The sequence below is a fragment of the Castanea sativa genome, chromosome 5 (genome assembly GCF_040712315.1).
Source record: "Castanea sativa cultivar Marrone di Chiusa Pesio chromosome 5, ASM4071231v1".
NCBI classification, from domain to species: domain Eukaryota; kingdom Viridiplantae; phylum Streptophyta; class Magnoliopsida; order Fagales; family Fagaceae; genus Castanea; species Castanea sativa.
The window spans coordinates 51,130,328-51,145,383 of NC_134017.1; positions in this window are offsets into that span (position 1 = coordinate 51,130,328).

Sequence of the window (15,056 nt, forward strand, 5' to 3'; positions counted from 1 at the left end):
GGTTTCAATTTCTCAACACTCTCTTTAGGATCACAAGACGAGTGGCTAAAGAAACATAGTTTTTTATTATTCGAAAGGCATATAGTTTGCTCTCGATGGATTTGAGTGTGGTAGCCTAAAAAATCTTTCAAAAAATCGTCCAAAAAAAAAAAACACTCAGCCTCGCTCAAGCAAGCCTCAAGTAGGAGACATGCAAACTCTTGACCAGTTTATTGTTTTGCTTAAGCATGTTTACTTATTACTTATTAGCTTGAGCAAGTCTTTTCATTTGCTCGAGTGAGCTTCTTCAAACAACCTTTCTTTGAGTAGCTTCGTCAATCTTAATAGATTTATGAAAACTACATAAATAAATAAAAATCTTGAATTTCATTACAATTAAAGTCATGGAATGTCCTATCTAAAAAAAAAAGAGTCATGGAATGGACCAATACTAAAATCTTAACAATTTGTTCGTTAGAAGGCATGTGGAGATTTTTTCAATTGAAGTTTCATAATTAAATTTCTTCATTTATTTTAAAAGAGATGAAATTAAGATCCTTCCCATGAAAATTTCAAAAGTGAATTTGTTCATTTTAATAGTGAAGGACATTTTCCAAATCATAATTTCAAAAATGAATTTGTCAATTAACTTCAAAATATTCGCCAAAATCTTTATAAGTACTCATTGATATTGTCTAGTCTCCCTTGTGGGGAGAACTAATTTTCGAATCCTCCTCTCAAGAATGAATTTGTCAATTAACCTAAAGAAGCCGCCAAAATATCTATTAATAAACAAAAACATCACATGGGTTTGTTTCCAATCATTAATCTCTGTTTATATATATATATATATATATATATATATATATATATATATCTAATATTGAAACAATGGTTTTGAACAGAATTGAAGGAAGTAGTATCGGTATATCAAAGCAACCCAAGAAAGTATTCTTTGCACACTACAAGGTCATTGGAGTTTTTAAGCTTAGAACAGGGAGAGACAAAACCAATAAAGGATTCCTGGAGAGGAGGAGACTTATTGTCCAAAGCAAGATATGGCTAAGATGTTATAGTGGGGCTATTGGATACTAGTACATACCAATTCCAATTCAAACTAATATTTATACAGTTTTGGCCATGTTAACACTACCATCCTGCTAGTTTAGTAACCCATATGTGTGTATGATGTTAGGACATATATGTTTCACTTGTTTAGAACATATGTCATTCTGTTATGTAATTGGTTAATCCTTTGACAAAACGCACTTTACTTGTAATTGGGTAGATTTAAGATGTGTTTAATGCTTCAAGAAACTGTGTTTTAAGATCAAGTGTTGAAGTCATCAAGTATGTCCAAGAAACAAGCTGAAAAGTGCAAGTTTATTAAAACTCGACAGCTAGCATGTGTCGAGGTTTAAAGAGCTATTCTAGCCCCGTGGCTCAATAGCTGCTCGACAGCATCTTGACACCTCTATTTGTCGAGGTTTAAGAAAAACAGATTTTGAGTTCTGTTTTGATTCCAATCCGTGAATGTGTCTTTGGGTTTTCTTTTCTCCTAACCCTAGACATATAAAATGATTATTTTAAGGGCCGTCGAAGGGTACACAAGTTGCACAAGTATTGAGAAATCCTTGTTCAAGCTAGTTGTGACCAAAGACAAAGTTCTTGCCCTAGTTCATCTCTCTTGTGAAGAAGTTGCTGTGTAATGTGCACCATAGGGTTTTGTAACCAAGCATCTTCTTGATCTTCATCGTGTGGATGAATTGAAGAACTTTGCAACCAACAATCTTCTCTAGTTGGTGATTGAAGTCATGTACTAGGATCCGCATAATTGGTTAGTCACGTACTTGGGAGCTGTGCATTGAAAAGAGAAATTGTCACTACAGAACAAGTCCAATTAGGTATTGGGATAAGGGTTCAACTGTAGGTTGGTAAGGTACTTGGGATTCCTTTACTTGTAACCGCTTGTTGTGATAATAGTGGAATTTTGGGAGTGGTGATCTTAAAATCACCCGGTAGGGTTTTTGTCTTGTAGGTTTTCCCTATTCGTAAACAAATCACAGTGTCATTTAATTTCCGCTGCATACTTAGTTTAACTGGTGATTTGTTTGTGCTACCACGTGCTTTGCATGTTAATATTGATTAATTAATAACTTGGCTAATTAATTAATTAATCAATCACAAGGGGTCAATGCGAATTTGGTCTATCAAATGGTATCAGAGCAGGCACACTCTGATTAGGGTTAATCTTTGTGTGTGTGATCCATTGACCCCTGTTTGTCATGGATAGAGGTCAGTCTCTTATTATACCTCCATTGTTTGATGGTATTAACTATGCATACTGGAAAGTACGCATGAGAGCTTTCTTGCAGTCTCTAGATAAGAAGGTGTGGCAAGCTATGGAGATAGGCTAGACCAAGCCTAAAGAAGCGCCGGTCGATAGGGATGATGCTAAGATCAAGGCGGCAAACTTCAACAGCAGAGCATTGAATGCTTTATTTAGTGCGGTCACTAATGAGGAGTTCAAGAAGATATCCTCCACTGAAACTGCTAAGGAAGCATGGACCATCCTCCAGACAACCTATGAGGGAACAAAGGCTGTCAAAGATTCGAAGCTACAGAGGCTCACTACAAGCTTCGAAGAAATTAAGATGGAGGAGGATGAGTCATTCGATGAGTTCTATGCCAAGCTCAAGGACATAGTGAACTCAGTTTTCAATCTTGGGGAAACCATATCTGAACCCAAGATTGTGAGAAAAGTGCTCAGATCTCTGCTCAAGAGATTCCATGCCAAGATCACGGCGATAGAGGAATCAAAGGATATTGACAATATTCCTCTGACTGAGCTGGTTGGTAATCTGCAAACCCATGAGTTAGGGTTGACAAGAATTGGCAAGTCGGGTAAAGGCAAGAGCATGGCACTGAAGGCTAAGAGTAGTGAGACAGATGAGTCATCAAACGATGAAGACTTTAAGATAAAGTCCTACATCACCAGGCAATTCAAGAAATTCATGAAAAATGCCAATGGAAAGGGCTTCAACAAGGACCATAGGCAATCCAGTTCTTCTCAGTTCAAGAGCCAGGATAAAGGGAAGAAGGATGATAGGGATGGCGGTCGGTACACTGTTCCTGCAGGACTTAAGTGCTTCGGGTGTCAAGGCTTCGCTCACATGAAACAAGAGTGTCCCACATATCTCAAGAGCATTGGGAAGAGCAAGGCACTTGCTGCTACTTTGAGTGACACTGAGCCTGAGGATGATTCCGACAATGAGGATGACGGAATCTTGAATGCCTTCACTGCCACTGTCAATCCTACTGAAGGGATTGTAGAAAATGAAAATGAAGAAGAAGAATTAGTGGATGCTAAGTTTGAAAAGATGGATGATCAAGATGATATCCATACAACTTGTGAGAAACTGTACAAGCTTTCTGAGAAGCATGAGAAACTCTATAGGCTGGCCACCAAGAAGCTTAGTGATGTGGACCTTAACCATGAGGAACTTTCCACTAAGTTTGATGAAGCCAATCAGACCATTGGGGCACTGAGATTCGAGAACAATTTCTTGGCTGAAAATACCAAGAAGCTTGAAGCAGAACTGTTTCAAGTTAGAGCTCAATTGGAGAAGACATCAAGTGCGAAGCTGGATGAGATGCTCAGCATTCAAAAATCTGCTTCTGATTGAACCAGTTTGGGATATGATTTCTCTTCTTCTAATATTGCTTCTGCTAGTACTACTGTTTTTGTTCCTCTTGCTAATGACATTAAAATTGAGAACAATGATGTTAAAACCGAATTAGCCAGTAAGAACCTAAACAACGGTAAATCTATCTTAGGAGCACCCCCTAAGCTTGAGAAGAAGGAAATTAAAAACCCTAGGACTAAGAAGGCTAACTCTCAAAAGTTTAAACAGAAGAAGCATCATCTCTATCATCATTGTGGTATTGCCGGTCATTCTCGGCCTAATTTCTGTAAGTGGTTAGCCACTCAACAGAACAATGGCATGATAGCATCTGGGAACCAGAATCAGCTTCAAACCTCTCTTGCTCCTTTTGGAGATCTTCTCAAAGCCTTCATGTTCCTTTCGAACTTGAACGGTTTTAATTCTTCCCCCTCATCACTGGTTCAAGGGTTTGCAAAAAGGAAAGGTTCTTCCAAGGTGTGGAAGGAAAAGGGTTCTAAGTGATTTAATCACTTTTTTCCTCTCTCCCTTTCTTGTTTTTGCTTTTGCATTACTTGTGTTTTTCCTTTACTGTTTTTGAGTCAGTCTAGTATTATGCATTGTTTTGATTTGATTAACATGTTTTTGTTTGCTTACTTTCAGTTTTTGTTTTATTTTGTTTTTCAGATAAAAATAAAAAATAAAATAAAAAATTGAAAAAATACAAAAACAATGTGTGTTCGTGTACATTGGTTTTTGTGAACCTTAAAATGGCCATTGAAACAAAGTTTTCTAAACTTTGTATTGTTTGTAGCTTAGATGAGCATCTCTATACACAACTAAGCAAGTGAGCTTTGTGGCTCTTTGTTTGTGATGAGTAAGATTAAGCAATCTCTTGTACTTAACACTTGTATCACTCTTTTTGACGGGTTGGACTAGAAAATCCTAAGAGAAAGGCATTAATAACCATCTCATCATTGTTGCTCGCCAATCATGAAATGACATCTGTATGCTTCGACATAGCAAAAGTGCAATGTCAAAAGCTTAACATAATTGGGTATTTCTTTTCTCTCCTTTATATACTCATGCATGGTTTGCTAAATAAAAGAAAATATGCAAAGAAAATAAAAGCAAAAAGATCAAAATGCTTTAAAAAAACATAATTGCAAGCGTGTTTTCTAGGAGATGTGGGAGTTATAGGATGTACCTTAAAGGTGATAGTCCCCATCAAACGGTTATGATTGTGTGTGAGTTAAAGTGATTTTCTCATATCTCAAATCCTCATAACTTTGAGACATTTATGCACTCTTGTGATATTTTTCACATACAACACGCAAAATTCTTTGCTACTTTTGATATATGTGCAGGTTCAATATGATTTGGCCATCACAAGGTTTACATGCATTGATGTATACTCATTAAACTGTCTTGACTTGTTTTTGAAATATAAAATTGGTTAGACTTGTTTAGTGTGTGTGTGTGTGTGTGTGTGTGTGTTTTGAAATCCATGTGTTTAAAATTATTGTTGAGAGATGATTTTGAGAGACTAATCTTTTGATTAGATCATTGGTTGAGTTGCATGCATGATTGCATTCTTGTATGTGTTTTTCTCTTCTCGAAAATCTGCCTTTAAAAGCTGGCTCGACACCTCCTCGACACCTCCTTGACACCTAGCTGTCTGTCGAGCTTCTTAGCTTTTTCTTATCGTAATCTCGATAGCTTCTCGACAGCTGGTGGATCGATTGAGAAAACTTCTGTCCTCTCAATAGCTTCTCGACAGCTGGTGGATCGATCGAGCTTCTGTTCTCGTGTCTTTGCTTTGTTCCTCGACACCTTCTTGATAGCTTTATCTATTGACGATGTTTCTCTCGACACCTTCCTCGACAGATGGCTCGACACCTCTCAACACCTGTATTTGTCGAGATTTACTAAACCTCTATTTAAGGTTCTGTGCGATCCGGTTTCTCACTTCTCTCAATCTCTCTCTCTCTAGCTCTGTCCTTTCACCTCCCAAACCTCTCTCTCTCACTCAAAACCTTTACCCAAGGTTTCTTCAAGCTTTTTCAAGCTTTCCTTCACTTGGTAAGCTTCTTATCTTCTTCATTTACATGCATTCCAGGTTTTGAAACCTAGTTTTTGGGTTCTTGAAAAAATTTGGGGTTTTGAAAAATTGATGAGTTATTGTTGCAATCTTTGGGATGGGTTTTGAAGATTTGATCTTAAAAACACCATGCATTGCATCACATTAGCATTCTAACAATATTCTTATGCATTTAAATGTTGCAAACTGGTTGTGTGCTGGTAGGTTTGGATTGGGCTAAGCCCTTGATGCTTTTCATATTGCATGTCACATGTTTATGCATTTCCCATGCATACGTTCTCTCTTTTCAATATACTTGCTATATGTGAATTGTTTTGGGACTTTTTTGAATGTTTTTTTCTTCCCCCCTCTCTTTCTGTTTACGTTAGTAGTGTCTATGAAACCAATACGTAAGTCCATTCCATCCTGGAACCCTCTTCGTTCTAGGGCCTCTTTGTCTTTTGATCCAACTTCCTCCTCTGTTCGGTTTCGTGATGAGGATGCCCAAAAGGACTTCTCGGAGAACTTTTCTAAACGAGGTGTTCATTCGGAACGCCAAGTTATTCTGGCAGACTTTGCTGACACTGACCTTCCCGATGTCATTCACAGTCGGGGTTGGGAGTCACTGTGTGACATTCCGATCACATTTCCTTCCGTGCTACTCCAGGAGTTCTACTCCAACATACATGGAACTGATACTTCAGTATCTCTCTTTCACACTCACGTTCGAGGTACGCGCATAGTAGTCACACCGGAGTTGGTATCTGATGTGCTCCATATTCCGAGGGTTGAGCATCCTGACTTCCCCGGTTGTGAGCGTCTACGGACTGTGTCCAAAGACGAGATGATCTCTGCGTTCTGTAAGCGCCCTTCTGATTAGGGTGAGCGTTAGTTCACATCATGTCGACCTTTTGCTAAAGGTCCTTGATTCTTGAACATGGTGATGACATTTGTTTTGTATCCTCTCTCTCACTACAACTCCATCACAGAGCCTCGTGCTCGTTTTCTATTATCCCTTCTTGAGGATCTTTCCATTGATTTTCCTTCACATTTTATTCTTTCTATCATAGATGTCTATAGGGATACGGCTACCCGTGATAAGCTCATCTTTCCTTCCGCTATCACGAGGATTATACGCCATTTTTTCGTCCCTTTTCCCGTGTCCGACCACTTCCATGTCATGTGTGCTATAGACGCCGCTACCATAAAACGTAGTGAGGCACAATTTAGGTCGCGACATACGAATTCAGCAGCTTCTTCCCCCCGTCCAACTCCATCTAGATCTGCTCGAGCCACATCTGCTCCCTCCTCTTCTACCAGCGATGTGTCACTAGAAGACATCATGGTGCAGCTTCAGCTCATGGATGCTCGCCTAGATACACTCTCTACAGAGTTGTATCAGGTGAATGTTCATGTTGGTCGTATTGCTCGGTGACAAGCGACCATGGGTGGTTTTGCTCCCGAGGTTTCTCCTCCACCACCTCTTGTGGCTTCTGTGTCTAAGGATGATGATGGTGATGACGATGATGCTTCGGATGATGATGATGGAGATGCTAGCTCTACTGACTAGCTCTACCGATGAGATGTCTACTTAACACTCTACCCTTTGTCACTTGTGACAAAAAGGGGGAGTAGTTTTGGATATGAGAGTAGTTATACTTAGGGGGAGTGTTGTTGTTTCAAGGGATGTAGTGAGGATTACTTGTATCTTTTTCTTTTCTCTACTTTAGATACATTTATTCTTGTACATGAGGTCTTGTGACCATTTATGACATACATTGGACTTATCTTCTTTATATGTTGATGTATGTTTCTTTCACCTATCCTTACATGTGTTATTTCTTATTTATCTTCATACACATGATTCTTATTATTTATATGCAATCTATTAATTCTATTTCATAATAAGATGCCTTGATGAGTTTTGTTTAAAGTGTTTTAGAAATACAGGTTGTCAAAGTCTACTTGCCATAAAATCTCTTCTTGCAAAATTTTTCAAGAGTTTGTGTTAGGATAGATTTTATTGTATTCAACAAGTGAATATGAGTTGAGTGTTTTATGACTTCTCTCATATGTTCATTTTTTGTTGTGATTTTGTCACGGATTGCCAAAGGGGGAGATTGTTAGGACATATGTGTTTCACTTATTTAGAACATATGTCATTCTGTTATGTAATTGGCTAATCTTTTGACAAAACGCACTTTACTTGTAATTGAGTAGATTTAGGATGTGTTTAATGCTTCAAGAAACTGTGTTTCAAGATCAAGTGTTGAAATCATCAAGTCTGTCCAAGAAACAAGCTGAAAAGTGTAAATTCATTAAAGCTTGACAGCTAGCATATGTCGAGGTTTAAAGAGCTGTTCCAGCCCCGTGGCTCGACAGCATCTCGACACCTCTATCTGTCAAGGTTTAAGAAAGACAGATTTTGAGTTCTGTTTTGATTCCAATCTGTGAATGTGTCTCTGAGCTTTCTTTTCTCTTAACCCTAGACATATAAAAGGATTATTTTAAGGGCCGTCAAAGGATACACAAGTTGCACAAGCATTGAGAAATCCTTGTTCAAGCTAGTTGTGACCAGAGACAAAGTTCTTGCCCTAGTTCATCTCTCTTGTGAAGAAGTTGCTGTGTAATGTGCACCGTAGGATTTTGTAACCAAGCATCTTCTTGATCTTCATCGTGTGGATGAATTGAAGAACTTTGCATCCAACAATCTTCTCTAGTTGGTGATTGAAGTCGTGTACTAGGATCCGCACAATTGGTTAGTCACGTACTTGGGAGCCGTGCATTAAAAGGAGAAATTGTCACTACAAAACAAGTCCAATTGGGTATTGGAGTAAGGGTTCAACTGTAGGTTGGTAAGGTACTTGGGATTCCTTTACTTGTAACTGCTTGTTGTGATAATAGTAGAATTTTGGGAGTGGTGACCTTAAAATCACCCGGTGGGGTTTTTGCCTTGTAGGTTTTCTCCATTCGTAAACAAATCACCGTGTCATTTAATTTCCGCTGCATACTTAGTTTAATTGGTGATTTATTTGTGCTAACACGCACTTTGCATATTAATATTGATTAATTAATAACTTGGCTAATTAATTAATTAATCAATCATAAGGGGTCAATACAAATTTGGCCTATCATATGACATATAAGTATAACCACATGTGGATATGGGGAATAGAGATATAATAGCTTGTGATGTGTGTGGTTTTGATCGGGTGTGTGGCCACAATCAAAGAGCTTCAGCGATGAAGGGATGGGGCCTATCCCAAAATCATGGAAGAGAATATGCCAAACCGGAGTTGCCTTTAGCTCGTCCCATTGTAATAGGTGAGTGAGTGCTTCTTTAAAAGGTAAGGAGCATGCAGGTTAATTTGATTTCTTCTTGATATGACCATGCTTGTTTTTGTGTTTTGTCCTTTTTATTTTATTTTATTATTATCTTACTTTGGTTATCTACCTATTTATAACTTTTTTATTTAGACAACCTGTGTTAAGGAATTTGCTTTTTTGGGTGTTCTACGATGATTATGTATGGGCATCTTTAGCATTAAAGCCAATAATTGGGAAGCAATAGACTTTGAATTTTCTTTCATGGCCGGACAAACATGTCTTTCCTCTTTATGACTGTGAGGATATATATATATATATATATATAAAATAAGTAAATCTAACTTATTGGTTGAATCATATTTTTCTTAGCTATACACTATAGTTTGCACTATGCATCCATAACCTAGCGAACCCCATAGAGGAGGGTATCGCTTAGAAGCACATTGAGCGTAAGAAGCTTTAGAAAAAGTTATGCAATCTTGGTTTTCTTTCCTCTTTACGTCGAAAGTCATTACTCATTACTCATTATGCAATTAAATAGTAAAGTATGTTACTTATAATCTTGAGTGAAGCTTGCTTTTCTTTTCTTTCATTAGTTAACTACCTTCGATACTTACTTTGAAAATAGTCACGAACAATACCTCAACTAACTCAAAAATGATTTTCTCCGAATGAAATGGATCAATATCATCTATATCTATATATTACTAAAAGCTGAAGCGTGACATTTAATGCTGCTAAGCTCTTGTTGCGTCACCTCATCGCCACGTCATTCGCCACATAATTATTATTTATTCCTTTTTTTTTACAAAAAAAATATAAATAGATTATTGACTTTACATATTCATCTTTATCGGTTTTAACATCTATATATATTTCTTTTTTATTTCCAATTTTCTTATAATTTTTTTGCATTCACTTATTTTTTAAATATTTACACTTTCTTCAACCCTTCTTCTTCTCCTACCTTTTTATCTCCCCACTACCCTCTACTTTATTATTGCTATTCATCTTTCCCTTCATCTTCCTTTATTTGTCTCTTCTTATCCCTTCCCTCTTACTACAAATTTGTCACTCTTTTCCATTCTATGCATAGTTCTCTCTCACAAAAAGGTTCTCTCTCTCTCTCTCTCTCTCTCTCTCTCTCTCTCTCTCAATGTTTTGGTGGATTTTTATTTTTTATTGCATCTCTGCTTTAGGTTGATAAATTTTTGTATTTTCAAAAACTCTAATCTAGGTTGATACGATTTAGTTTTGTGTTTTAAGTTGTTGTTGTTATTATTATTATTATTATTATTTTGCTCTTTGATTGTTAAATTTTATCCGATTACATTATAAAAAATTAAAGATAGTAGATAAAAATAAAATAATATTCCATTACATAGCATAATTTGGATAATTTAGTGTTTATTGTTATATCTTTTAATTTTTCTTATTTTTTTTTATTATCTTCTATTTTACTTAATATCGAAATTCAACCACATCCTTCTTATCATTAAATTATTTATATTTTCTCTCTTTTTGTTTTAAAAATAAAAAATGTAATATTTTACTTAAATTCAAATAAAAGAAAATTGAGCTCATCAAAATTGTACTAATTTTTTTTTAATATTTACACTTTCTCCGACATTTCTCAATTTCTTTACCTTTCCATCTCCCAAAACATTCTACCTTGATATCACTCTTCCTCTTTCCTTTTATCTTCCTTTATTTTGTTTTTTTTTATTATCATCATCTTAGTATAAATTTGTCGTTCATTCTTCCATTCTTTGTATAATTTTCTCTCACAAAAAAGTGGTTATTTCTCACTCTTTCTCCCTCAATTTTTTGGTGGATTTTTATTTTTATTTTTCTTGCATCTCTATTTTAGCTTGATAAAGTTTTGTATTCTTTAGAACTCTATTTATATTGATGGGATTTAGCTTTGTGTTTTAAGTTTTTTTTTTATGACTTTGATTGTTAAATATTATCATAATGCATTATAAATAATTAAAAATAGTATATAAGAATGTACTATTATTATATTACATAGAATTATTTGGATAAGTTAGTGTTTATTGTTATGTATTTTTTTTTTCTCATATCATTTTATTTAACATTTAAATTCAGTCACATCCCCCATATATATCATTAAATTATTTATATTTCCACTCCTTTTTTATTTTAAAAAATTTAAAATATAATATTTTGCCTAAATTAAATAAATAAAATTGTCTACATTAAGTGGAGTAATGCTAGGGAAACACTCATTCTCACACCCAATGCATCAAAGGAAGAATGAAATACAAAACAAATCAAGTTAGAAACACTAAATTAAAAAAAAAAAACTAATAATTCATATTTAATGTCATAGAATCATCATCAAACTGCATCAAAGGAAGAATGAAATACAAAAAAAATCAAGTTAGAAACACTAAATTAAAAAAAAAAACTAATAATTCATATTTAATGTCATAGAATCATCATCAAACTTTGGAAAACGATAGGTTGCCAATGGAGAGAGAGAGAGAGAGAGAGAGAGAGAGAGAGAGAGAGAGAGAGAGAGAGAGAGAGATGGTATAGAAAAAAAAAACCCAATACAAAGTAATAAAGAGTAGATAAAGAAAAAAAAAAAACCAAACATCAATTAATAATCGTTAATTGGAAAACAAAGAGGTTGTAAGGAGAAGTAAAAAATAAAATAGAGATTACCGTGTGGAGAACATTAAAAACTTTACAGTGTAGTAACATAAACTGTTAAATTCACATAAAAATTAAATCAACAATTAAATACAATCATAGGACTAAATTTAAATTTAAAACTAATCAAACTCTAACTATGGAAACCATATTAATCATAACTAAAAAAGAGATGTTCTCTGATAGTAGTAGAAATTACATAAGAAATAAAGTTAGAAAATTTAAAAATCCATTTTTTGACATTTCATTTAACCTTATTTTTAATATATATATATATATATATATATATATATATATATATATATATATATATATATAATTTTCATACACTATTACTTTCGAAAATCTAATGAACAATGCTATCTCTAATTTATCGTCTTTGTTATGCAAATCATTAGTTAGTAAATATATGATAATGGTAAGAAGCGTGACAAATGAGATCACTAAAAGATATATATCAAATTAATTAGCCACTATCATTATGGAATAGTAGTCTATAATTTTACGCATTGAAAAAAGTGGAATATATAGAGTTTTCTTAAAGGTATGTGTAAAGATTCACTGTGTGTGTGTGTAAAGGTAAAAAAAATGAATATTTAAGGTTTTTATTAACTTAAAAACTAATGAAAAATCAATGGTTAATAAATAAAATTATAGTATTAATAAAATATTTAATAAGATCATCCTAAAAAAATTATCATGCACAACGCGCGGGTATGTGACTAGTGTTTCAAATTAAAATTAATAAATTTCAAGGCAAAATTCAATGTTATATATGTTACACACTATATATTTATTGAGAATGTTATTTATTTATTTTATTTTATTTTATTGGTAGAGAACGGAAATCTCTTCATTAACTTAAATTAGAGGAGTTTAGGCATAGCCTCTCATAACATACACCAGCTAAATCATAAAACATTAACAAAATAATATCCAGTGGGGTACTGGAAAATAACAAAAAGTCTTGCTGCTAAGTTGTTCCCATTTTCGCTAGTCTGTCTGCACACTAGTTTGCCTCCCTGTAGCAATGCTTGACCTTCAGATTAGGAATTTGCCCCATTAGTTGCCTACAATCTGATATAAGAGCAGAGTGAGCAATATTTTTAGTGGTATTTCCCGACACCCAATCCATCACGACTTTGGCATCAAGTTCTATATCAACTGCTAATATGTTTAAAGAGCTGCAAATTTTTAGACCATCCCTTAAGGCCCATAGCTCGACCTCTACACTTGTTGCTGTTCCAATGGCTCTGCTAAATCCAGAAATCCACACTCCATTATGATCCGGGATAATACCTCCACCACCTGCCTTACCTCGGTTTCCCATAGCTAAGCCATCTATGTTTAGCTTGTACCAGTTCATCTCTGGCTTGTTCCATCTTACATTAATTGGGCTCTTGGTTCTCATAGGCTTAGCACGACTAGCACAATAATGGTAATTCAAAGCCATGTTATACACTTCTTTGCTCAATCTGCTATTCGGTGTGGCTTGCTTAAATACTCTCTTGTTTCGATACATCCATAATCTCTATAGACCAAAGGCAAATAACACTCCCCATGGCACATTTGCCTCCACCAACTCTGTGGAGGACCGTAGATTTTCTTTCAACCAACTACATAGACCAGACGTGAAGAAGTTATCACACCTCCTGTTTCTTGTGTCTAGCCAAAACTTTTTTGCTATATCACAATCCCTAAGCACGTGGATAATAGTCTCAGCTTCTCTCCCACACCCTTCACATTTATTGTCTTCGGCAATGCCTCTTGCAACAAGCAGATCTTTAACTGACAGACTAAAGAGATAGCTTTTCCATATGAAACACTGGATTTTTGGTAGCGTATCCACCTTCCAGATCTAACCCCCAGTGAATTCGTCCGTTACATTGCTTTCTCCTTTTGCTAGTTTGTAAGCACTTCTTCCATCAAAGTCCCTAGAATTGGAATAAGCCTAGCTAATGTTATCCAAGCTCGCATCTGAGTAAGGAATTGGAATGGCCTTAATTCTTTGCAACAAGCTACAAGGAAAGACAAAGGAGTAGCACCTAAAGTTTCAGCCCCCCTCCTGTGTCACCTCCCCCACCTCCAATTGATCTTCCCCTGTATTAAGGGGCCCAACAATCAGACATCTCAAGGAGCCTTCATTCAGCCATTTGTCATGCTAGAAATTTAGTGAGCTATTTGCACCCACTACCCATTTGGTGCCTTGAACAAAAACTTCTTTACCTTTCTTCACAGCAGACCAGGTTCTTGAGCATGTTCTTCTCAAGTTTGAATATTTGGTTCTAAGCACTTTATCCCATGGACTATCACTTTCTTTATGCATCCTCTAATTCAGCTTGGCTAGAAGGGCTAAATTTTTGGGTTTTGCTACGGTTAACCCAAGACCTCCCTCTTTCTTAGGCCTAGTGATCTTAGCCCAACTAACAGTGTGCAGCTTCCTTTTTTCCACCGAAGATCCCCACACAAAGTTTCTACTTGCTCTATCAATGGCTTCAAGGGTATTTCCTGGTAGCATAGTTCCTTGCATGACATAAGCTGGGATAGCTGACAAAACCGACTGAGTGAGGACCACTCTCCCAACAAAGGATAGCAGATGTGCTTTCCAGCCAGTTAATCGCCCTTGCACTCTTTCAATAACAAAATCAAACTCTTGATTTGTTGTATCCGGAAGCTTCAATGGGAATCCTAGATACTTCCCAAGATTTGGAGTTAATGGCCTGTTTGGATGTTTAAAAAAGGAGGGGGAGTAGAGTAGAGGGAAGGGGAGTAATTCAATTACCTTATTTGGGAGTATTTTAAGGAAGGAGAGGGAGGGATTTTGAGGGGTTTGAAAGGGTTTCAACTACCTCCAACCCCCTCATTTTTAATTCCTCCAAATTGGAGAGATTTGGAGGGAGAGTAGAGCACATAAAATTATTGATAAAGTAAATTACCTAATTTACCCTTATTATATTTATAAAATTACAATGTTAAAAACAAGGGGAATGGCTAATTACTCCCTTCCCCCTTACTAATTATAAAAACATTCAAACAATGTGGAGGGTAATCATTCTCCTCTACTCTCCTCCCCACTACTCCCATCTACTCTCCTCCCTCTCTAAACCCCCAAACAGGCCATAAGTGAAGGTCGAGACAAGAGCATAATTCTTCCCTCCTTTCCCCGGAGACATTTGGCGAGAAATAAACCTGAGACTTTCCATTATTTACCTTTTGCCCATATAACTCACAGAAACTATCAAGTGCTTCTTTTATAGTTTTCAACTTTTCCTATCAGACATTGAGAATGTTATTACTTCAAGGGAATTAATATTATGAAATACAGTAAA